This window comes from Halichoerus grypus, chromosome 14, assembly GCF_964656455.1.
Source record: "Halichoerus grypus chromosome 14, mHalGry1.hap1.1, whole genome shotgun sequence".
NCBI lineage: Eukaryota > Metazoa > Chordata > Mammalia > Carnivora > Phocidae > Halichoerus > Halichoerus grypus.
This window is the reverse complement of record NC_135725.1, coordinates 73,276,435-73,301,915: the sequence shown is the minus strand read 5'-3', so window position 1 is coordinate 73,301,915 and position 25,481 is coordinate 73,276,435. Positions and strand designations below refer to the sequence as shown.

Here is a 25,481-nt window from a genome sequence, read left to right as displayed (position 1 = left end):
TTCTTTCCCTTTACTTGCCTGTTTTGAAACGATTGTTTTATTTTCTGCCTTCCAAAACTTTGTGTACCTTGGGTTTTTGTTGGGTTTTTTTTTTTAAGCCTGTGCTTTTATGGAAAATTTAAAACATTTGTGAAAGTAGACTCGTGTAAGAAACTTATGTGGCTGTCACCTAACTTGTACAATTCATATTCAGTGTTTTCTATACCCCTCCCTATTCACTCTCTACTTTCACTTGGAAGGTTATTAACTATTAAATCATTTTACATAATACTTTTCAAACTGATTGGTAAAAAGTTGTTTATAATATTTTAAAATCTCTACCTAGTTGGTAATTATAGTCCTTTTTTTAAGAGAGGGAGAGAGAATTTTTTTTTTTTAAAGATTTTTTATTTATTCATTTGAGACACAGAGATAGAGAGAGAGAGCATGAGCAGGGAGAGAGGCAGAGGGAGAGGGAGAAGCAGGCTCCCCGCTGAGCCAGGAGCCCAATGTGGGGCTCGATCCCAGGACCCTGGGATCATGACCCGAGCCGAAGGCAGACGCTTAACCATCTGAGCCACCCAGGTGCCCCTTTCTTTTTTTTTTTTTTTTAGAGGCGGGGAAAGGGGCAGAGGGAGAGAATCTCAAGCAGGCTCCACACCCAGCACAGAGCCCAGTGTGCGGCTTGATCTCACGACCCTGAGATCATGACCTGAGCCATAATCAAGAGGCGGACGCTTGACTCACTGAGCCACCCATGCACCCCAGGTATAGTCATTTTTTAATGGTTTTTTTTTTTTTTTGGTTGTGCCTTTTTTTTCCCCTCCATCTCTCCAGAGTATTTTCAAAGAACCTGCTTTTTAGTTGTTTTGATCCCCCAAATAGGTTTGTTTTTTAGTGTATTGATGTTTTATTGTCTTTATACTATCTCTGAATTTATGTGGTGATTCTTTTGCAAAAGATTTTTGGTATATCAATCATAGCTGTCTACTTTGATTGCCTTGTTTATCCTAAGGATTTCCACTACATATCTATCCTTCATGACAAAAACAACAAATATGAGAGAAAATAATTTAGGTAGGAATAAAAGCTTATTAAAAAAAAAAAAGGTTTAGGGTTGTCCCAATGATTCTCTCCCCCCGATGCCTTTTATTGCTGTACTTTCATGTAGACAGTTTCATAGACAAATGTTTGCTGGGAAGATCTGAGGTTGAAGAAGTTATTCTAGCCACACCATCGAGGAACACGGTAAAGTGTAAAGCACTGGTGTGCCTTTTTGTGTAGCATGATACTGGCTTACAAACTAGTTCTAAAGAATCTGTCTGATTTTGCTTCTCTCCTTCCTCTTTCGGGTAACAGGAAATTTATCTACTCTCTACTTCAGGGCTTTGGGAGTTTGGTGACAAACTCCCAACAGCCCAACTATCTTTTACAGTATATGTATTTGCAGATCCCTACCCTTACTGAAACTATTGCTTCTGACATATACATTTTGGGGGTAGCCATAACTTCTTCCATGATGTCCCCAAAAGCATAGGATTTCTTACATATGGTCAGCCCCAAGGAAGCCAAAATATTCCCCTGCACAATGTATTAGTTTGCTAGAGCTCCCATAACAAAGTACCACAAATGGCTGACTTAAACGACGGAAATTTACTCCCTCAAAGCTCTGGAAACTAGATGTCTGAGACGAAGGTTTCAGTAGTTTGGGTTTCTTTTCCCCTTGACTTGTAGATGGCTGTCTTCTGTGTCCTCACAGTGTGTGTGTGTGTGTGTGTGTGTGTGTGTGTGTGTGTGTCCATGTCCTAATTTCCTTTTAAGCACACCAGTCATATTGGATTAGGGCATACCCATGTGACCTCATTTTACCTGAATTACCTCTTTAAAGGCCCTGTCTGCAAACACAGTCACATTCTGAGGTACTGAGCATTAGGACTTCAATATATTTGGTGGGCGATGGGGGGAGGCACAATTCAGCCCATAAACATTTTTCCCTAGGCGCTCATGACCCTGCTAAGAGAATCTTCAGGACCTTAGGAGCCAGAGTCTCAGAAAAACTATTCCTTAATCTGACTGACTGGGGTCTGTGCTATTTGTGTAGCAAAAAAAAAAAAAAAAAAAAAAATCAGAATCGAGACTGCAGAGGTTTGAAAGTAAAATTCTTAAATTGTTAAAAACATAATTCTTATACAGAAATCATGGACATGAGTTAAAGTTTTATTTAACCCATTAATGAAGGAGACGGCAGATGACAAGCTGTACAGAACGATGTTTCATGTCATCAGTGGGGGAAGGAATTCTGAAGTGAGTTGCTAATTTAGATATAAAACCATTTAATCTTCAGACAATTAAACCATAACACTTGGGGTTCTCTTCTCTACTGGATATATGTTTTTTCAAATCACCCCCTTAATGGTATTCCACAAGTTAACCTCTAACTTAACAGGATTGTTTTTTTTTTTTTTTTTTTTTTTAAGATTTTATTTATTTATTTGAGACAGAGAGAATGAGAGAGACAGAGCACATGAGAGGGGGGAGGGTCAGAGGGAGAAGCAGGCTCCCTGCCGAGCAGGGAGCCCGATGCGGGACTCGATCCAGGGACTCCAGGATCATGACCTGAGCTGAAGGCAGTCGCTTAACCAACTGAGCCACCCAGGCGCCCCGAGGATTGTTAATCATATAATCATCAATCATGTATTATTTCAAGGTTTTGGATACTTTCCTTGCATAAATAAAATCACCACTTAGAATCTAATATATATTGGGGCACCTAGGTGGCTCAGTCAGTTAAATATCTGTTTTCAGCTCAGGTCATGATCCCAGGGTCCTGGGATCAAGCTCTGCATTGGGCTCCCTGCTCAGCGGGGACTCTGCTCCTGTCTCTCCCTCTGCCTCCCCGCTCATGCTCTCTCTCGTGCACTCTCTCTCTCTCCCAAATAAAATCTTAAAAAAAAAAAAAAAAAAGAATCTAATATATATTATCCTTCATCTTGAGTCTCTTTGAGCAACTTCGCCAGCCCTGGATCTTAAAAGAAATAGATCTGAAGGTTGACTTCTGGCGTGATGGCATGAGGAACTCCACTGACCGCTCCCCAGTAAAAGTGAAAGCTGGAAAAAAAAAATTTTAAGGACTCTGGAAATGGTCCTAAAGGCAAACAGCACATAAGGAAACATTTACTGAAGATCATCGAGGTAAGAAAACTTGATAAGAAAGGTGAGAGTTTGTGGTACTTGAACAAAAATAGCTCTTTCTCCCCTCCCAGCTTCCACACTGCAGAAAGCAAAACATCCCTCAGTAACAGAACAACACCTTCTCTCATCCGGCCACAGCATCGATTGCTGAGGCTAAGTCCCAGTGTGGTCAAGAGGTGGGGGCTTTCTTCTTCCGCTCAGCCCCTCATGGGATGGAGGATCTTCCTCATGTGTGGCACATTGAGAATACTGGGACCCTGTCACTTTTGCTGTGGCTTGTGAAACAATGGTTCCATGCCAGGAAGGGTAAGCCAAGAGGACCCTGGGATGCTCCCCATTGACAAAGAGTCTCCCCTTGACCAACTTTAGTCAGATTCTTTTAAGCTCTTTTCTTGAGTAGATCTCATCCTTGGGCTTGTCCTCAGGAAACCAATTTTAGCCAGAATCCTGCTAAGTCAGTTTAGTGAGAGTCCTTTGTCTTTGTTAGCACAACTTTGCTATTCTTCTGTCTTCATTAGGGTGACTTTTATTTTTCCAGGAGTCTCCTGTGTAGGTAAATGGTTTGATTTTTTCATATAAGATCTTATAGAAATATTCATCAAGTTTCGAGTGGAAAGCAATAATTTGTGCCTATTCCTTGAGTTCCTCCCCTTAAAATCCTTACCTTGCTATTCCCACCAATCCTGGACTGTGAAATTGTGACTTTTACCCAATCCTAACTAAGATCCCCCCTCCCACCTTTTCTTTGAAAAACCTGTCTTAAATCAAACTTCCACTTAATTCTGACTTTACTTCCCCCATCTGAGACACTGCCAAAGCTTTTTCAAAGCTTACTGAGGTAAGCAATAAACTAGCTTTGTCTTCTCAACAGGTATGTAGGTGATATTTGGAGAGCCAGCTTTTGACACTACTTTTGTATAGAAAATTTGATTTTACTTTGATTTTATGTTTTTTTAAGGACCCTGATGGAGACTATAAAGACATTAAATGCACTCTTCCATACACATTTACTCCTTGGTAGTGCCCACCCATATTTCCCCTGCAAGAGAACTGTGCCTGGTTTCTTCATGATTTGGGGAACATTCTGGTTTATCAGGATGAAGAATCCTGTATACTGAAGCATGGGTACTAAGTTCAATTTAACTCCACACATGTTTACTGGTGCCTATTATGTGTTAGATTCTGTGCTGGGCACAGAGATAAAGTATTTATCCTCTGCTATTGAGCTCACAGTGTAATCCGGGAGACAGACACATATACAAATAAGTATAACAAAAGGAACTAAATGTCAGGATGAATTAGGATGAAGTGTTATGAGGAAACACGTAGAAGAGGTATCCAATTTGCTGTGGGCTGTAGGAAAGGCTTCCTGGAGGAGGGGAGACCTGAGTGGAGTATCATCCAAGGGGCGGGAAGAGGCCAGATGAATAAGAGGAAGGGCCTCCAGACAATGGGGAGAGCATGAACAAGGATGCCACGCTGAAAAGCAGCATGATATGAATGGAAGGCAAACATTTAAGTATTGCCAATTTAAGGAGCTTAAAAAGTGTGAAGCTAGAACAGGCATGAGCTGAGGCTGGAAACATGGGGTCGGGTCTTGGTTTTCTCTTGTGCACAGTGGAGAGCCACGGAAGTGCTTCATACCTGCGCTGCCCAATATGGTAGCCACTAGGCATGTGTGGCTTACTAAGCACTTGAAATGTGGCTCGTCCAAATGATGCTCTGTAAGTATAAAACAAAGCCTCCATTTTGAAGACTTGGTACAAAAGAGAGAGTGTTAAATATCTCATTAATAACTTCATATTGGTTACATGCTGAAATAATACGTCGGTAAGTTGGGTTAAATAAAATACATTATTAAAATTAACTGCAGGGGCGTCTGGGTGGCTCAGTCGTTAAGCATCTGCCTTCGGCTCAGGGTCATGATCCCAGGGTCCTGCGATCGAGCCCCGCATCGGGCTCTCTGCTCCGCAGGAAGCCTGCTTCTCCCTCTGCCATTCCCCCTGCTGTGTTCCCTCTCTCGCTGTCTCTCTGTCAAATAAATAAATAATTAACTGCCTCTGTTTTTTAAAATGTGATTGCTAGAAAATTGTGAATCACACATGAGGCTCACATTTGTGGCTTACATTATATTTCCATTGGGAAGTGTGGCTTTAACTCATTGGTGAAAACAGAAGGTTGAGAGTATGATTTCTGAAGCCAGATTACCTGGGTTTGAATCTTAGCTCTACCAATTAAGAGCTTTGTGATCCTGGGCAAATTTCTTAGTGTCTTGGTATATTAGTTAGCTAGCTGCCACAACAAAATGCCCTAGACTAAGTGGTTTAACATTTCATTTTTTGGGGGGGGGGCGCAGAGGGAGAGAATCTGAAGCAGGTTTCAGGTCTAGCCCGGAGCCCGACACGGGGCTGACATCATGACCTGAGCCGAAATCAAGAGTTGGACGCTTAACCGACTGAGCCACCCAGGCGCCCCAGACTAGGGGATTTAAACAACAGAAATTTATTTTCTTACAATTGTGGAGGCTGGAAGTCCAAGATCAAGTTGTCAGCACATTTAGTTTCTCCTGAGGCCTCTCCCCTTGGCTTGCAGATGACATTTCTCTTGCTCTGTTCTCACATGGCTTTTGCTCTGTATCCATGTATCCCTGGTATCTTTTCCTCTTATTCCTCTTATAAAGACACCAGTACTGGGTTAGGGCCCCACACTTATGACCTCATTTAACCTCCAGATACAGTCACATTGGAGGTTAGGGCCTCAACATACGAATTTGGGGGGACAAATTCAGTCCATGGCACTTGGTACTTTGGTGGCCTCTCTATAAAATGAGGATGATAGAGGCACCTGATTGACTCAGTTGGTAGAGCGTGCGACTCCTGATCTCAGAGTCATGAATTCAAACCCCATGTTGGGCGTAGAGCTTACTTAAAAAAAAAAAAAAAAGATGATGATAATAATACCTTTCTCATATAGTTGTTGTGAGGCATTAATGAGTTACTATATATAAAGTACTTAGGATAGTGCATGCAATATAATAAATGTTATCCAAAGTTATCTATTATTGAACAGTCGTCCAACGGCCCAGGAAATGATGCAGAAGTTCTACATTTACCTCCAGTGAATAGATATTTCCTCTTTCCCTAAGATCCTAAGGATGTAGCCCTGATACAAGGATGAAGCTAGAAAATCATTTGGGGAGAAAGATTGTTCCTTTGTCTCTGCCATAGAGCTATTTGTCTTAGCTAGGTGTTTGGAAGAAGTCAAAGATGTCTTGGGCACCTGGGTGGCTCAGTCGGTTAAGTGTCTGCCTTTGGTTCAGGTCATGATCCCAGGGTCCTGGGATCGAGTCCCACGTCGGGGCGGGGGGGGGGGGGGTCCCTGCTCAGCGGGGAGTCTGCGTGCCCGCACGCTCTCTGTCTCTCAAAAATAAAATAAAAAAATAAAATCTTAAAAAAAGATGTCTTAAACTAGGGGGGTGGGTCCTAATATTATACCATCATCTTAGAGAAGTGTCAGGTAAACAGTGGTTTGGCCAGAAAATGATGGAAATTAGCATAAAGCTAGAGGAAGTTTCACGATTTGCCATGTTCCTACTCTGACACCAGGCAATCCACAAGAGGTCTGGGGAGTCATCTGGACTTAATGATCTCAAGTGGGCCTAAAAGAGTCAGATGGACAAGGGAAACCCTGCCCATCGATCTCAGACCCAAAGCCTGAAATCTAAAGTGCCTTCACACTAAAATGTTGCTTATCGTAAAGTCACCCTCCTCATGGAACCAGATATGCCCTCCAACTTCAGCCAGGAATTTGAATAGGAGCCTCTTCCGCCAGCTATTCCTTATCTCTCTACCCATGTTCATTCTCAACACTACTTTTTCTATTTTTCTAGTTTTTCTCAACTCTTTTATAAACTTACAAATCTCATTCCCCTACCCTCCCTTTAGGATCATTATAAGGTTTATACTAGGGGCACCTGGGTGGCTCCGTCGGTTGGGTGTCTGCCTTCGGCTTGGGTGGTGGTCCCAGGGTCCTGGGATGGAGCCCCGCGTCCCTGCTCCACGGGGAGCCTGCTTCTCCCTCGCCCTCTGCCCCTCCCCCTGCTGGTGCGCACGCGGGCGCGCTATCTCCTTCTCTCAAATAAATAAATAAATGAAATCTTAAAAAAAAAAGACAGGTTTATACTAATGAAAACATCATGGCTAAAAGCAAAGCAATGGCAATTTTTGAGAACAAATGTATTTTGGTGTTTAAAAAATGTGTGTTTTTAATCTTAGGAAGGTAGTATCAATGTGAGCACGGGGTGCGCCCCATGACAAGCCTTATGTGGAAGGCACAGCCTGCCCCTGCTTGGTTTACGTAGCCAGAGGGGCAGACAGATCAGCTTGGCATCATACATTGAGGGAAATGATACAATGGTGTACAAAATCGGTTCTCTTTTTTTTTAAGATTTTATTTATTTATTTGACAGAGACACAGCGAGAGAGGGAATACAAGCAGGGGGAGTGGGAAAGGGAGAAGCAGGCTTCCTGCCGAGCAGGGAGCCCGATGCGGGGCTCGATCCCAGGACCTGGAATCATGACCTGAGCCGAAGGCAGACGCTTAACGACTGAGCCACCCAGGCGCCCCCAAAATCGGTTCTCTTTATGCTAAACAGGGAACTACTTTATCCCTAAATTCTCCAACGTGCTATTCTAAATGTTTTCTTATGCAACTAACTCAAAGTTGCATCACTTAAGCCCTTCCTGAGGCTTTTTCTGGCAAAGACTGACGATCGGAAGGGAAGAATTCTGCCCCCACCCCCGCCCCCGCCCACCGAGTTTCACAAAGGAAAGAAATTTGGGTCTACCTCTCCACACACAAGGAAAAGTTAGCCTGAGTTTATCCTGCAGCTGGACTAGAATGAGGTTGGAATTTGTTTTTCTTGGAAACCAGTTTCAAAATTCTTGTCTTTTAGAACATTGTGAAGATGAGAAAATGAAAAGACGTTGTAATATCAACTTGAATAATCTACAAATGGATTTTTTTTATATATAAATGCTTAAAGGAACAAATGCAGTTGGTATTTGAGCCTTTATATCTCAGATTCAATGTCTTCGGGGCTTCACTTCTATATTCCAAACAAAACAAACTCAATTGCAGGTTATACTTTTTTGAAAAGTTTGAAAATGTTAGCCTCACCCCAAAGTAAGATAATAGTTTCTAAATTTAGCCAAGTGACTTTCTTTGGCCACCCACAAACTTCAGTATGAAACTGCAGAAATTTGTACAAATTTAGCATTGGCACTCATATTCATAAAAATACACAAATAAATCCAGTTTCCTACCTACCCCCTGATTACCATGATGGCCTGCAGTCCCCAGGAACCTGCCAGGGACTCTCAAACTTAATGCAGTCACATGGAATCTTTGTCCCTTTTATCCCCTTTCCCTTGTCTGTTTAGTTTCTCGTCCCTCCCACCTCCCTGGAGATCTTGCTCTATCCACCACCCAGTTATCTGGACCCATTGTCCATTCTCTCCTGCTTCTTCCACCTCATTTGCTGCACTGGATTTTCCTTTTAAAAATGCTCTAGGGACGCCTGGGTGGCTCAGTTGGTTAAGCGACTGCCTTCGGCTCAGGTCATGATCCTGGAGTCCCTGGATCGAGTCCCGCATCGGGCTCCCTGCTCGGCAGGGAGTCTGCTTCTCCCTCTGACCCTCCCCCCTCTCATGCTCTCTCTCTATCTCATTCTCTCTCAAATAAATAAATAAAAAAAATCTTTAAAAAAAAAAAAAATGCTCTAAGGGGCGCCTGGGTGGCTCAGTAGTTGAGCGTCTGCATTCGGCTCAGGTCATGATCCCAGGGTCCTGGGATCGAGCCCCACGTCGGGCTCCCTGCTCAGCGGGGAACCTGCTTCTCCCTCTCCCACTCCCCCTGCTTGTGTTCTCTCTCTCACTCTGTCTCTCTGTCAAATAAATACTTTAAAAAAGAAATAAAATAGAATCAAAATATTTGTTGTTTTCCCCATTCTGAGATTCTGATAGGGGTGCACCCTTCCCACTTCCTGGTTGAGAATCCCTGATCTAGAGGTAATAAGTATTTAGGGAAATAAACAAGGGACCCCAGCCTCTCTGCATCCGTAGCAATGACGTCTCCAGAAAGTATAGATGATGAGAACGTAAAACACAGCTTGGCAATTAGGGCTTCTGAATGCCAGGTGACCTTTTCTCTCCCGGTGGAAATGTCGTTGTCATGTTTCTCTTTTAATTTGTGACTAAGAATGAATGTCGTCACCCGTAATCTCTTGCTTTTCTGATTACCGGTCACTATATAAATAACACCGCTATGTGTAATTGAATTTCCCAAGATTGCAGACCTATTTAAAGAGAGGCAGTCCTTTATTTAAGGAATAATGGAGATAAAACCTAAAGAGGTACCGTCCTTCGTGATACCAAGGCGAATTTGAAGGTAACTCCTGGCTCTAACGTCTCGGGAGATTATTGGCCATTTTTTCATTCAGCACACTCTAAAGTACTTCCTATGTGAGGTGCTATGGTCACAAAGTCCAATAAGGCAAGGCTCTTGTGCCCTGCCGAGAGGGAGATAACTAAGCAGGCATTTAGTAAGCATTGTAAGTGGGGCACCTGGGTGGTTCAGTGGGTTAAGCGTCTGCCTTCGGCTCAGGTCATGATTCTGGGGTCCTGGGACTGAGCCCCACGTCGGGCTCCCTGCTCAGCGGGGAGCCTGCTTCTCCCTCTCCTTCTGCTGCTCTCCCTGCTTGTGTACTCTGTCTCTCTCTCAAATAAATAAATTTTTAAAAATCTAAAAAAAAAAAAGCATTGTAAAAAGGGGTTCGTAAAAGATAAGAGGAGCACAATGGAAGAGGAAGGAGCCAGAGTGACATCTGGGCAGCGTCTTGAATGATACAATACTCAGGAAGGTCTAGATGATGCTGTGGTAACAGATAAACCTTAAAAATTCACGACTTTCCAACTATGAATAAAAGTTCATGTCTATGAGCTGGGCAGCCGTCATCTTATCATCTAAACACATCTTGTTTTATCACCTAAAACACATAACCTGCAAAGTCTCCTTAGCAGCGTAAGAGCAATGACTCTTACATGTCCCAGTTCTTAAATGCCTTGTCTGAGAGGTGACACGTGGAACATACTTACAATACACAGTATTATTGCGTGGGATATACTTATCCTGAAACCGCATCTGTCGTTTATCTGAAATTCAAATCTAACTGGGCATCCTACATTCTTATTTGCTAAATCTGGCCATAGTTAAGGAAAAGTCTGCCAACATTTTGTGAATGGTTGCCTCTCCGAGCAGCAGGGACGGATGGGCCGTAGGCATCAGCCTCACGTTTTGAGCTGCTCGGCCACCACGGGCACCGAGAGCCCTTGCTGGGGCTGGCGGAGAAGATCTTGGGCAGTGGCCACAAGATCATAGCTGTTGGAGGAAATGCAGGGCTGCCTGTGTGGGTGGGAGAACTGTCCGTGCCCTCGGGAGCTCTTCCCTATGCCAGAGTCTCCCACACACCTGGCCTGGAAACTCACACAGGCTTCTAGGGTCAAAGCTGGTCCCATCTGGTCAATTGCAGAGGGAAGAGTCCTTCCGGGCACTGAGTCTGTCCAAACGTCTTAGTGGCCACCCAACCTGGAGCAGGGCACAGGGCGAGGTGTGTTAATGTTCTGGGATCGTGCCCTCCGTAAAAACCCCCATCAAAGGCACAAGGGTCCGTCTCCTAAGCTCCAGCATTCAGGCTCAGGCTTCAATATGGCAGAACATGGGCATGTTTCAGAGCCCACACTGGCAGGCCTACCCCTTATATCTGCAGAGCCCAGGGCAAGAATAAACATACCTCATGTTGAAAAACATACCTTCTTAAATACAAAATTGAAAAATATGTGAAAAGCTCTGACTTTTATACAGCTGAAAGTTGGCAGGCTATTAAAGATGACTTTCCCAATTATGGCACATGTCTGGGTGTTCTGTTGAGAAGCCAGTGATACTTGGATAAGTAATAAAATATAGACATGCATAACTTATAATATATGTACAGATAGATTTTCCATAAATTTTTAAAATTTATCTCAGCCAAATTATGTTGACATATTAAAGATTTTCACATAATTTGTATTCCCCTGGCAGTAATCATCCAAAGCAGAGGTTGGCAAACTTTTTCTATGAAAGACTAGATAGTAAAAATTTTAGGTTTTGTGGGCCATATGGTTTCTGTGAAAACTCTCAGCTCTGTCACTGGTATATGAAAGCAGCCACAGACAGCATGTAAATGATGAGCAGCATAGCTGTGTTCCAATAAAACTTTATTTACAAAACAAAAACAGGTGGTGGACCAGATTGAATCCTGTAGGATTAAAAATCTATTTTAATTGTGTTTGCAGGGTACACAATTTGAATATATTTTATCAAAAATGGTAGATCACAATTAAAATGAAAATCTTCAATTATTTAGTACATCTTCAATAAGTTGTCTTCTAAACTGTTCAAAATCCTCTGTTAAAATTCAAATTCAAATTATGATTAGTCAATATCAATATTTTAAGTCAAAATCACTTAAAGCAGACTTTTGATTTTTAAAAAGATTTGATTAAATCTTATTAAATAAAATAAAACTATTCACGATTCTAGCCTTTAATATTCATTTTGGTGCCAACATAAAGAACTGGTATCATGCTTCATCTGCATTAGATCTAGACCTCTCTATTTGCATATTTAAAAGTCAGATGAACTGTTAATGTTGCAAAATGTTTCTCAACTGTCATGAGCAATGGTTGCAAAAACTGCAAATTTGTGAGTAGCTTTAGAGCCATGAATTGGATAAAACATGAAGGAAAACAGAATATGGACACTCAGCACTCTGGGAAATGTACTTCATCACGTACCATCCCAAAGAAGGGATTTAATAATTTAATTAATCTATCTTCTCTCTTTTTTATGTACTTTCCATTTTCAGTCCTTCCTCTAGTTTGAAGTGTCTCCCTCTTATGCCAGCAAGGATACAGTGATAAACTTTCAGGGCATTTGGAAGCTGCTGCCTCTTGTTTCAAGAATGTGGGGCAAGAGAAATGGAGAAACATTTCCTGAGTCTAGATGGGGTTGATCATGGGATGGATGTTTAGACTTACAGGGTGCTTCTGCCAACGCTAGGAGTAGGATCCTGTGTGAGAGGGCACGTCTGTGACTTTGGAGAAATTAATTTTAATGTTCATGCCCGATCTTTCTTTTTCTTCCTTATAGTTTTTCTGTATTAAAACATTCCAGGGCGCCTGGGTGGCTCAGTTGGTTAAGCAACTGCCTTCGGCTCAGGTCATGATCCTGGAGTCCCGGGATCGAGTCCCGCATCGGGCTCCCTGCTCAGCGGGGAGTCTGCTTCTCCCTCTGACCCTCCTCCCTCTCACTCCCTCTCATGCTCTCTGTCTCTCGTTCTCTCTCTCGCAAATAAATAAAATCTTAAAAAAAAAAAAAAATTAAAAAACAAAAAAAACAAAAAAACCATTCCACTTTCCCAGGAGACCACGGAAGATGGCAGAGGGTGGATCCTGGTGCTCAGTGGCCCAGGCATACTCCTAGGACAACCTGATAGCCACCGTGGCCAAACAGGTACCACTGGGCCAGGAGGTCATGGTCATGTGCTGTGAGGGCATCAGCATTTCTGGCAATTTCTAGAGAAAGAAATTAAACTACCTGGCTTTCTTCTGTAGGAGGATGATTGCCAGCCCATCTTGTGGCTGCCCCCAGCCATTCTTTATGAAGGTGTGAGGCCAGGCTGCCCTAAGTACCCCAAGGTGTTCGATGGGCTCCACTGCCCCATGACAAGAAGAAGCAGAGGGGGTTCCTGCTGACCTCAAGGTTGTACGTTGGTAGCCTACGGGAAAGTTTGCCTGAACCCATCACCTGGCTCTGAGGCTGGCTGGAAGAACCAGGCAGTGACAGCCACCCCCCAAAAGAGGAAGAAGGCCAAGACCCATTACCTGAAGGAAGAACAGCTTGCAAGGCTAGTGGCTAGTGAGACAGTCCTAAAACAACGTTGAGAAGAAAATTAACAAATACACAGAGGTCCTCAAGACTCTCAGACTCCTGCTCCGAGCCTAATAAAGACTGTTTATTCCTCAAAATAAAATTTAAAAAAGGTTCCGTAATTCGCCTACATTGCTTTTATGATCAGATGATGAAAATGCTATTTTGTGCATTAATAAATCTAATTTTGGGGGCACCTGGCTGGCTCAGTCGGTAGAGCATGCAACTCTTGATCTCAGGGTTGCAAGTTTGAGCCCTACATTGGGTGTGGAGATTACCTAAAAATATATTTTTTAAAAAATAATTTTTAAGAATATGATTGTAACATGCAGGACCCTCTGAAAAACAGGGTTCAGGATGGAGGCTTACTATAATTAAAGAGCATCCTGGCTTGGAACATTTCCTAGGGAAGCTCTTTGAGAGAATGAAAGCTTAGGGCTTGGAGCAAGCAGGATTTTCCTTTTAGTTTGATTTTAATTTCTGACTTTCTTTCTTGTGTGTCTATGGCAAATCAGACACCTCCATCCCTTAGCAAATTTCTTTATGTGCACATTTTTCAGAGAAAAGCCCTTTTCTGTCTATCTCATGTTTCCTTTTGGGTTCCAATTTTCACCTGTTGAAAACCTACCCATCTTTCAGGGTCTTGCTTGAAGGTCTCCTTCTTAATATCCTTCCTAATCTTGGCAGCCAGAAGCCCCCTTTTTGAGGCCCCGTAGGCCTTTCTTTAAGCCAGACAGAAATACCTCTTGCAAGCTAGGTTGGCGTATAAGCCACAGTCCTTCCTACATCTTTGCAGAGGTTACAACTGTAGTGTGTGGCTTAAGGAGGCCATGGAGTCTCCTTGCCCAGTACCTCCCCTTTTAAACCACCCTAAAGAGGTCCTGGGAGCTAGCCGGAGGGTGACTTCAGGTTCATTATTCCTGGGGGAGGTGGAGAGTTGGTCTCCAGAAAGCCATTGATAGTGTATTCTGGAATCCTCATGTTCTAAAAGACATGCCATAGACTGCATCTAACAAGGTAAAGTATACAGGTGGGCATTAAAGGTTATACACCTGAGTTATACAAAATTTGAGTGTATTACAAGGGTTTACTATCAGCACCTGGGGGAAAGATCCACTTGTTTCTACACTAAGTCAGACTATTCCCAGAATATTGTGTTCAGTCCTGGATATAAATAACTCCTTAGGTAGATACAGTTTAGAACAACAACAACAGGGGCGCTTGGCTGGCTCAATCAGTAGAGAGTGTGACTCTTGATCTCAGGGTCCTGAGTTGAAGGCACCACGTCGGGCATGGAGATACAGTTTAGAACAACAACAACAGGGGCGCTTGGCTGGCTCAATCAGTAGAGAGTGTGACTCTTGATCTCAGGGTCCTGAGTTGAAGGCACCACGTCGGGCATGGATCCTACTTCAAAATAAATAAAACAACAAAACCGGGGCGCCTGGGTGGCTCAGTCAGTTAAGTGTCTGCCTTTGGCTCAGTCATGATCCCGGGGTCCTGGGTTTGAGCCCTTTGTGGGGCTCCCTGCTCATCGGGGAGCCTGCTTCTCCCTCTCCCCGCCCCCTGCTTGTGCTGTCTCTCTCTCTCAAATAAATAAATAAAATCTTTAAAAAAAATAAAAACACAAAAATAGAACAACAAAACCAAAAGGAGTTACTGAGAATGATAAGAGATGCAAAGCCACATCCTAGCACATCAAAAGGAGAGGGAGGCCAGGTCAAATGAGTTAGGATTTGTGGAAATGCATTTTCACTAAATGAGAAGAGAGGGACTCTTACGAGTCAGTAGGCTCATAAGGTATATCACACCTGCTGGTTTTGTGCCTTGGACCCTTTATCCTTCTGATAAAATGTTACTCTGTGTTTCCATCCGGAACCACTCCTCTCCAGTTGGGTCTTTGAGATTTGGAGGAGGCTGACCCCACACTCACACTTCGGGGCAAGCCCGGGGGGGCTCTCGGCTCATTATTGGCCCTATTATCCGGCAGTGGGGTGGTTGGCTTAGCTATGGGCGCTTGTCTCCAGGGATAAACAGGCTAAAGGCTTTTGTGTCACTCTTGGGGAAGAGAAACTTTCTCTGTCCACTGAGTTTGAAGCTGGGAGGATATAAGAATGGCCACTGCGGGGACCCTGTTGTAATTGTCAGGGGAAAACCTGAGGTAGGAGCGAGCAGAGCCAAGAGGACGAAACTGGATTTCTGGGGCCCCGTATGAGTTTGGCGAAGTCCCACCTTCTGTCAGATCTGTCAATGACTCTTTTAGGTTATGGGAGCCAATGAACTCTAGTTCTGCTTTCAACATTTTGGATCATTTTAAGTCACTTGAACCAAAAGTCTCCTAGATGGTACACAGCAGGGCTACGAAGGAGAGGGACCGGGGAGTCGGTAAGCTAGCCTGTGTGCGCAGGCGCAGCGAATACGATTTAGATGATGTGTGCCCACCTCACCTGACATGTGAGCATCTAAGACTTCTGGCCTGTCAGCCCAACATTGTGGCTGATCCTGGCAAATTGAGTTTCACAAGTAGCTACCATGATGAGAAAGAATAATTTGATTTAAAAATTACCTGTGAGTGCATAGTGTTGATTCCAAAAACCTGCCAGGGAAAATCAAAGCATAAGAAATCTTTTGAACTGGCTAATACATGCTTTCTTTGGCATTACCGCCTTTGGCACAGATTCAAAGTTTCTTGCTCGGATCCATTTTTAAGACGACTGTATGAGCAAGTCAGTAGAATGTGAGGTGTCATCAGAGTCCTGGAGACAGTTCGGGAGACAGTCACCTGGGGATATATCATCTAGGAACCACGGAGCCCTTGAATGAACAGGAAATTGGACGTGTCGGGAGATGAGTGATCTGCAGCTTTTCCACATTGGCCTGCTCCAAGGATATGCCGCTGAGCCGAATATTAACGCCCACTGGCAACCTAGGACAGTGACTGACTCCACTCCCTCTTTCCTTCCTTCCTTCCCCAAATATGTAGAACGCTTATGAGGTACCAGGAGTTTGCCAGATACAGGGATGGAGAGCTGGTTAACACGGCACTTGCCATGCCCTTGAGCAACTTAAAGCCTAGTGGGAAAGACATACAAGTAAGCGCTAAACGTAACTTATAGGGGGACTTTAGAAGTAGAAATGCAAACTTAATATATGCGTATTTCACTGAATGTAAATTAGACGTCAATTTTTTAAACTGGGGGAGGGGGCGGGAAGGAATCATTTAAAAATAGTACTGAAAATCCCGGCAGGGAATTATCAGAGTGCCAACACAGAGATGATTTGTGGAAAATATAAAGCAGATGTGATCAGATTAATAAAAACATGAAGGAGCCAATGCACCTGCAACCCCATGAACCCAGAGAGAGAGGATCTCCAAAAAAGTGAACTTTCTAATTAGAACTCCGGAAAAACTCCAAAGCAAAATTCTCAGGTGCCTGGCTGGCTCAGTTGGTAGAACCTGTGACTCTTGATCTTGGGGTTGTGAGTTCAAGCTCCATGTTGGGCGTGGAGCCTACTTAAAAAAATAACTGAAAAAAAAAAGATTTATTTATTTATTTTAGAGAGAGAGAGAGAGCGCTTGATTGCGGGGGGACAGAGGGACAGGGAGAGAATCTCAAGCAGACTCCCTGCTGAGCGTGGAGCCCAGTGCGGGGCTCCATCCAATGACCCTGAGATCATGACCTGAGTGGAAATCAAGAGTCGGCACTCAACTGACTGAGCCACCCAGGGGCCCCCCCACCAAAATAAAACTTAAAAGAAAAAAAAAAAAGAAAGAAAGCAGAGATTCTCACCGAGGCAGTGGAAATATATCCAAACTTCTAAACAGACAAGATTCCCATGGAAAAAAATAACCGTCAAAAATCGTGAAACAGGGGCACCTGGATGGCTCAGTTGGTTAAGCATCTGACTCTTGGTGTTTTAGCTCAGGTCATGATCTCAGGGTCCTGAGATTTAGCCCTATGTTGGGCTCTGTACTCAGTGCAGAATTTGCTTGAGATTCTGTCCCTCTCCCTTTGCACCCCCCGCCCCGCTCTCTCTCTCTCAAATAAATAAATAAAATCCTTTAAAAAAATCATGAAACAACTGAGAAAACCAGCAGAAGAGTCATCAAACTACAAGGAAACAAACAACCTCCTGATAAAACAGAGTTAATCAGGAAAGAAAAGAATTTTAAAATACGATAGCCGGTATACTTGGGGGAATTTTAAGTTATCACATCTATAGAAATAAAAACCATTCTAGAAGAAGAAACAGAGTTTTTAGAAATCAAAAGCATGATGGCTGAAATAAAAAATATTTCAACAGGGACACCTAGCTGGCTCAGTTGGTGGAGTGTCTGACTCTTGATTTCAGTGGTTGTGAGTTCAAGACCCACACCGGGTGAGGAGCCTGCTTAAAAAAAAAAAATTCTGGGGCACCTGGGTGGCTCAGTCGTTAAGCGTCTGCCTTCGGCTCAGGTCATGATCCCAGGGTTCTGGGATCGAGCCCCACATCATGCTCCTTGCTCAGCAGGAAGCCTGCTTCTCCCTCTCCCACTCCCCCTGCTTGTGTTCCCTCTTGCTGTGTCTCTCTCTGTCAGATGAATAAATAAAATCTTTAAAAAAAAAAATTCAAGAGATGGATTGAAGAGCAGAATTAGGAATGGATGAAGGTCAAATTAGTGAACAGGGTGAATTAGGGTAGTCTCAGGTGGAATTAGTGAATTAGGGTGGTCTCCCACATTCAGTGGATAAAGCTGAAGAAGAGGAAGGGAAGATAAATACGGGGTCATGGAGGCTAGAGGCACATTTTTAGAAATTGCCTACCATAAATTCCAGAAGGGTTATACATAAAAAGAACTGAGAGAATGAAATAGTCAGAGAACCAAAAGGAAAAAAAAATGTCTCTGCCGAAGAAAGGCTCAAATCTACAAATTGAAAGGGTCCAATGAGTGCTGGGCAAGAATAATGGAAAATTACGTCCTCACGAAATTTCTGAATTCCAAGGGGAAAGAGGAAATCCCCAAAGCTTGCAGTGGGGGTCAGGGAGACACACCACGTGGAAGGAGTTGATAACCAAACTGGCCTGGGGTTCTCTGCAACGCTATCGTGAGAAGGCTAAATTTTGAGGGAAAATTCCATACCCCATTAAACTATCTCTTAAGTATTTTGAATTCAGAATTCTTTTTTTTTTTTTTTTTTAAGATTTTTATTTATTTGTCAGAGAGAGAGAGAGAGCACAAGAAGGGGGAGCAGCAGAGGGAGAGGGAGAAGCAGGCTCCTCACTGAGCAAGGAGCCCGATGTGGGACTCGATCCCAGGACCCCGGGATCATGACCTGAGCCAAAGGCAGACGCCCAACGACTGAGCCACCCAGGCGTCCCTGAATTCAGAATTCTATACCCAGTTAATTTATAATTACATTATGAAAGCAAAATCAGGACATATTAAGACATGCAAAGATTCGGAAAGTTTACCATCCAGGAAAACTTTCTGAAGGGGATACTCAATGACCTACCAGAAGAAGTTTAAGGAGGGGGTGGGGGCGGGGGGAAGAGGAAGACATAGGACAAAAAAAAAAAAAAAAACCCCAAAAACAGCCCAGCCGTAAACAAAGAAACCAGCAAAACTTGTAGTGAAGTCCATTGCAAAATAATCGAATAAAGTGTTCCTATTTTGAAGATGGCACTATTTGCCAAGATCAGGGATCCGGGGCTCACCGTCAGCTGGTCTTTATCACACACCGTCTGTTGTGGGCTTCCTCGGCAACCGTGTCTGTCACTGCTGGGTGTCCCCCCTGTGGGTGGCTGCCTGGGGTCCTGGGCTGATCCTGGGTCCGGACATGGGCCGTCAGCAGGCTTCCTTTCAGGGTTTGTGGAACAAACAGGCCCACAGCTGAAACTTCCTCAAGTGGGGCAGGTGACTGGCTGCGTGTGTGTGTGTGACAGACACCCAGTCTCCCTTGGTGCTGCCCCACCTCTTGAGGTCAGGGGACAGACGGGCGAATACCGTGCCCGCTGGAACCTGAACGTCGGTCTGTCAGGTGTCCGGAGTTTGTTCCCGAGTCCGCACCTGCTCCTCCAGCGTCCACTGGTGGGATCACGGGGTGTCTGAGTCCCATCGGAGAGCACGTGCCGGGGGGAGATGGGGAGGAAGGGCACTGCTGTGCGTGGGGCCTTCCCTGCTGTACTGAGCCACCCTTCCCACCCTCGTTCGTTTTGCTGGTCCGAGAACAACTGGCTCGAGCCCGGCCACGCGCAGTGTATTTGCTACCCACGTTCGTTCCCCAGACTAACTTCAGGCCGGGTGTGTGGTTTGTGTGTGTGTTTGGGGGGAGGCAGAGATGGGTTAGAGAAGGCAGAATAATCCTACTGTTTCTCACACGGGTCTGAGCGTCACTGAGCGTCCAAGAACGAGAAGTCTACCTCTGCTTGGCTTAGAGACAGTCATCGATCGGCAAGGCATTTCTCCGCAGAGCCAGGTCCCTGTTACCGGTCTTGACAGATGTGCTTGAGAGGACACCTCTGTTCTGGGAGGGTCAGTGTGGCTCCTTTCAGGTGGCTTGTGGTGTTCTCAGATGTCATGTCAGCTGGGGAGGGGTGGCTGTGTGTGAACGTGCAGTGGGGTGTTATAAAGGGACTCACTTTCATCTGTTTCAAACACAGTTTTTCAATCAGCATACTTGGAAGTGTTAAACAAAATGCAACCAAGTAAATTTGAAGATTTAATTGGCTTTATTAAACGATTCATGAATTGGGCAGCATCCCATCTAGCAAGCTGAGAAGAACTCTGAAGAGTTGCACAAAAGGGAAGGATTTTATGGGAAGGAAGATGGGGCAAGAAAGTTATTAGTAGCAGAACAGGATTGTTCCAGGCAAGGTCGCTTTCCCTTAGGGGGAAGAAAGAGCAAGGGGTCTTATCATGCAGATTATCTCCTCTTCCTTTGGAGATAGAGGGCTCCAGTGACAGACTCTTTGGCTCTCCTGGGAAAATTCCTGACTGACTGGTTAAGACTACATTTCTGGGGAGGTTGAAACTGCAATTAGATTAGGTATTGAGCCCCCATTTGGGAATTTGGCCTAAGCGACACCATCTTGGGCATGTGGTTTTCTTTTTAACAAAGTCTTCAAACATTAAAATCATTCCTGTTCATGCAAACGTCAAGCAATAAGTTTAACACCAGAGTATATCAAGCTCATTACAATGAGATATTCAAACCATTCCTGAAATACCACATATAAGCAATTAACATTTGCAAATGTGCTAGTGGTATTCCCAAGCCAGACTCTGGGAAAAACAGTACATCATTTCTGCTCAGTAGTGTCATGATCAAGCAAGGGATTTTTTTTTTTTTCCCCAGAAAAGAAGAGTTCCAGAGTATTTGGTAACCAGCCTCCTTGTCCCCTTCTCCTTCTGGCCTAGTACCCAGATGGGCACCCACTGGGCAAACTCCAAACTTGACATTGGAAGCAGACATAGCAAAGGGCAGCCTGAGGAAAAACCCTAGAGAGAGTGGACCGGTATTCACCTTCTACTCCCTTGTGTCTTCCTCCTTCCCACACCCCTGGCTGCCCCAGAGCCCGCTCGGGGCTCTCTTGGGATCCCATCCTCTCCTGTCTCAGGGATTGGGGGATGGGGCTTTCCAAGGGACCTTTCCTATAATTCTAATCCCATACAGAGTCACCAGGATCCAAAGTTGATATGGAAAGTCCTACATGTTAATGCTTGTCTGGTAAAATAAAAATAAAATTTGGCACCTCAAATTTTTTTGTCATTGACTTTTTAAAAAAAAGATTTTAACCCTTTTTAAATGTAGTGTAGCGTTCAGTGGTATTAAGTACATTCATGTGGTTGTGCAACCATCGCCACCATCCGTCCACAGAACTTCTTTCATCCTGTAAAGCCGAAATGCTCTACCCCTGAAACACTAACTCCCCCTTCCCCTCTACCCCCATGCGGCTTCTTTTTGCGGCCTCTGTGAATTTGACTACTCTAAGTACCTCATGTGAATGAAATCATACAATATTTATCCTTTTAAAACTGGCCTATTGGGATACCTGTGTGGCTCAGTCGGTTAAGCGTCTGCCTCTGGCTCAGGTCATGATCCCAGGGTCCTGGGATCAAGTCCCGCATCAGGCTCCTTGCTCAGCGGGGAGCCTGCTTCTCCTTCTCCCTCTGCCTGCCGCTCACCCTCCTTGTGTTCTCGCGTGCGCGCTCTCTCTCTCTCTCAAATAAATAAATTAAAAAAAAAAACAACTGGCTTATTTCACTTAGCGCAATGCCATCAAGTTTCATCCACATTGAGGCATAAGTCAGAATTTTCTTCCTTTTTAAGGCCGAACAATATTCCATTGAATGGCTGTACCACATTTTGTTTCTCCATTTGTGCAGTCAATGGATATTTGGGTTGTTTCAAACCTTTGGCTATTGTGAATAATGATGCTATGAATATACAAGTTGTCAAGCATACAAGTTTTCCTTGAATGTTTCAATTGGGCAGGAAGACACATTAAGATAGACTTCAGTATTTCTTAACTTTGATGAAGGAGGCAGGAACAAATCAGAAATCCTAGAACTATCAGAAACTTCTTTCCTGTGCTTCCAAAGGGTAGAATAATTTTGTTGTGGAAGGAGTCTCTTTGAGAAGCTCTCTTCATCTTGTATACTGGTTTGAGGTCCCTTAAGAACACTTCAGATATTGGTCAGTAATCTCAATATTTTAGTTGTGATTTAAACCTTTTGTCTAACTATATGAAGGCCCTCTGATGAGTAAATTACTATAAAAAACTTTTTAAATTTTTATTTATTTATTTATAGAGAGAGAGCACATGCACGTACTTGCAAGTAAGTGGAGAGGGGCAGAGGGAGAGAGAGAATCTCAAGCAGACTCCATGCCCAGTGTGGAGCCCAACTTGGGGCTCAATCTCAGGACCCTGAGATCATGACCTGAGCTGAAATAAAGAGCCAGATGCTCAGCTGACTAAGCCACCCAGGCGTCCCTCTAAAAATTTTTTAGAAAAATGAAGTTTAAAATGATTTCTTTAGGGGCACCTGGCTGGCTCAGTCAGTAGAGCATGTGACTTTTGATTTTGGGGTTGTGAGTTCGAGCCCCACATTGGGTATAGAGATAACTTAAAAATAAAATTTTTAGAAAATAAAAAATAAAATGATTTAAAAGCTTTAATTTTTATTTTTAAAATTTTTATTTATTTATTTTTTAGAGAGAGAGAGAGCATAAGCGGGGTGGGGGTAGAGGGAGAGAGAGAGAGAATCTTTTTTTTTTTTTTTTTTAAAGATTTTATTTATTTATTTGAGACAGAGAGAATGAGAGAGAGAGAGCACATGAGAGGGGAGAGGGTCAGAGGGAGAAGCAGGCTCCTTGCTGAGCAGGGAGCCCGATGCGGGACTCGATCCAGGGACTCCAGGATCATGACCTGAGCCGAAGGCAGTCGCTTAACCAACTGAGCCACCCAGGCGCCCGAGAGAGAGAATCTTAAGCAAGTTCCATGCCCAGCAAGGAGTCCCACATGGGGCTCACTCAGTCTCATGACCCTGAGATTATGACCTGAGCCAAAATCAGGAGTTGGACGCTTAACTGACTGAGCCACCCAGGTGCCCCCTAAAATAATTTTTTTTAAGTGTGGAAATTTACAGGGTTTTTTTGGAGAGCCAGGAAACTGGTATTTGGATAGCCTGAAGCCTGAAGAAGGAGCTGATGGTAATGAACAAGATGTACACAGATGAGCAAAATAAAATGCTTTGAATTGGTAAGAAGTATATTTTGCATTTTTTTCAACAATTCTTACATAGTGGTTCTGAATTAAATTTTAAAACATTATAAAATCTGCACATTATATTAATATGTACAAATAATAATTTGAAGTGTACATATAATTTTAAAAAAATTTAAATTGCATGTTGTTGTTTTTTTTCTTCGCTCTACTTCCTGTCTCTTTTGGTGGACGGTTTTGTGGAGGACATGTGGCAAATGAAACCTAATACAGTCCTCAAACCTATCTGGTTCACTGATGTCATCCTTTCTTGTTTGAAAGCACTGTTGCATATTTAATTGTGTGTGTGTGTGTGTGTGTGTGTGTGTGTGTGTGTGTGTGTTATCTTTGGTCACTTTACTGAAAGAGAACTTTCAGGGGTTACAATGCCATCTTGAAACTAAAAGTCAAAAGTTTTTGATGAAGTCACTGAAATCTAGATATGGACAAAGAGAGCTCTCTAAATTCTTTTTTTTTTTATTTTTAAGATTTTATTTATTTGACAGAGAGAGACACAGCGAGAGAGGGAACAGAAGCAGGGGGAGTGGGAGAGGGAGAAGCAGGCTTCCCGCTGAGCACGGAGCCCTAATGCTGGGCTCGATCCCAGGACCCTGAGATCATGACCTGAGCCACCCAGGCGCGCCTCTAAATTCTCTTTAAGAAGATGGTGTATTGGCCATGCTCTCTTAAAAGAAGAACATTTTTCTTAAGCTAAAGGTTTTCTCAGCAATAATTCCACTGCTGCAAATTTAACACTGGTTTAATATTCTGTTTTAATTCTAGTGACACATACCGACCAGGAGATAATTTTTAATTCTTTGATTCCGTGAACTCATTGTTGGGTAAGAAGTAGTTCTTTTTACAAAAAAAAAAAAAAAAAAAAATTGAAAGCAACAAAATGAGCCAATAAAAAGAGTTGATGAGAGTCATACAATCTAATGTAGAATATGAGTCACATGGATTATGCTAATATAAAAATTTTCAAAATATTAAAAATGTGATTCATGCAAATATAAAAAGAAAACCTAAGATTTTATTCAACTAATTAATTCATGAGGGACTCAGCAAGCTGTTGACTTCAAAGGAGTACTAGTAAGATATCAAGGTTCCAAGGAAAATTTGAAGAATATACTATACATACACATATATTTATCTGTTAGGTGTGATAAGATGAATTTGCTAAATGCGAAACCGGCTGACATCATATAAGACAAAATCTTACTATTAGATTTATCTTATTTTCACATGGGAGGAATCACTTCTACCTCTACTGGAAAAATTAATTTGCATTGCCATGGACAAGAATCTTTTGCACTCTCAATTTTCTGCAAGTGATCTTCTACCTCTACCTACAGAGTTGTAAAATAGCTTCGTTAATAAAAAGTCCATCACGGGGCGTCTGGGTGGCTCAGTAGTTAAGCGTCTGCCTTCGGCTCAGGTCATGATACCAGGGTCCTGGGATCGAGCCCCACATTGGGCTCCCTGCTCTGCAAGAAGCCTGCTTCTCCCTCTCCCACTCCCCCTGCTTGTGTTCCCTCTCTCGCTGTGTCTCTCTCTGTCAAATAAATAAATAAAATCTTTAAAAAATAAAAAAATAAAAAGTCCATCAAATGTGCACAACCCTATAGAATTAGATAATCCCCAGAAGTGTTATAACACCCAGCACCCCACTGGAAAGACCCAGTAAACTCGCCCATTTCCAAGTTTTGGACTATTTCCCCCCGATATCACCAATTAAAAAAATATGTGTATATACACACACACACACATACACACAAATATATTTAAACTTATTGATTTACTCTGCAGGGGACATGGCAGAGAAGTATAGGCTGGCTTAACAATGTCCTAAATGAATGTATTTTTGTTGAAACAATGACATGGTTTCAAAGTGTATGAAGAATTGAGCTTAACAAAAACTTTGTCCAAATTATAGAGGATAGACCCCTGTAACCCCACTGCCCATCTACTACTCCCCAAAGCAGGTTCTTATCTTTGCTGAACAAAAAATAATTAGCAAGAAAGCCTGCTGCAAAGGAGCCGAGGCAGTTTATTTTTAACTTCTTTAAGGCTGCACAACAAGTTTGGCCCTTATATGGGTGTGTTCACCGGTGGTTAGATTTAGGGCAGGCTCATGGTGGAAAGAGAAAGCAAGTGAGGCTATGGGTGAAGTAGTAGGGGGGCCCTGCTCTTGGACACACATGCCAAGCTCAAAGCCTTCAAACTGGAACTTATCCCCCCTCCCCAGCCTCTCCCTACCCCAACTTGCAAATAGTCCCTTTGGGTCTCTATCTCAGTGACTTCCACCACCATCATCCACCAAGCTGCCCAAACCAGAAATTTAGGTGACATCTAATTTCTCTTTCTTTCTCGTGCACATTCTACTGGTCATAAAATCCAGTGGATTTCCACCCAATACCGCTCTCATTTGCCACTTCTCATTGCCAGTGCCGTGCTCCTGGACGTGTCCTCTCTTGTCTGGATTCCTGCAGCAGCCGCAGGCTGGTCTTCCCGCCTCCCTAGCCCCAGTCCCA

At 43.3% G+C, this 25,481-nt stretch overlaps 1 long non-coding RNA gene across 1 annotated transcript; it reads left to right on the top strand.

Moving 5' to 3' along the window:
* Positions 1 to 975: 975 nt before the first annotated feature.
* Positions 976 to 20,940, top strand: LOC144380055 (uncharacterized). Its single transcript, XR_013443797.1, has 2 exons — positions 976 to 3,171; positions 20,538 to 20,940. It is a non-coding gene; the product is annotated as an uncharacterized LOC144380055 (long non-coding RNA).
* The last annotated feature ends 4,541 nt before the right edge of the window (positions 20,941 to 25,481 follow it).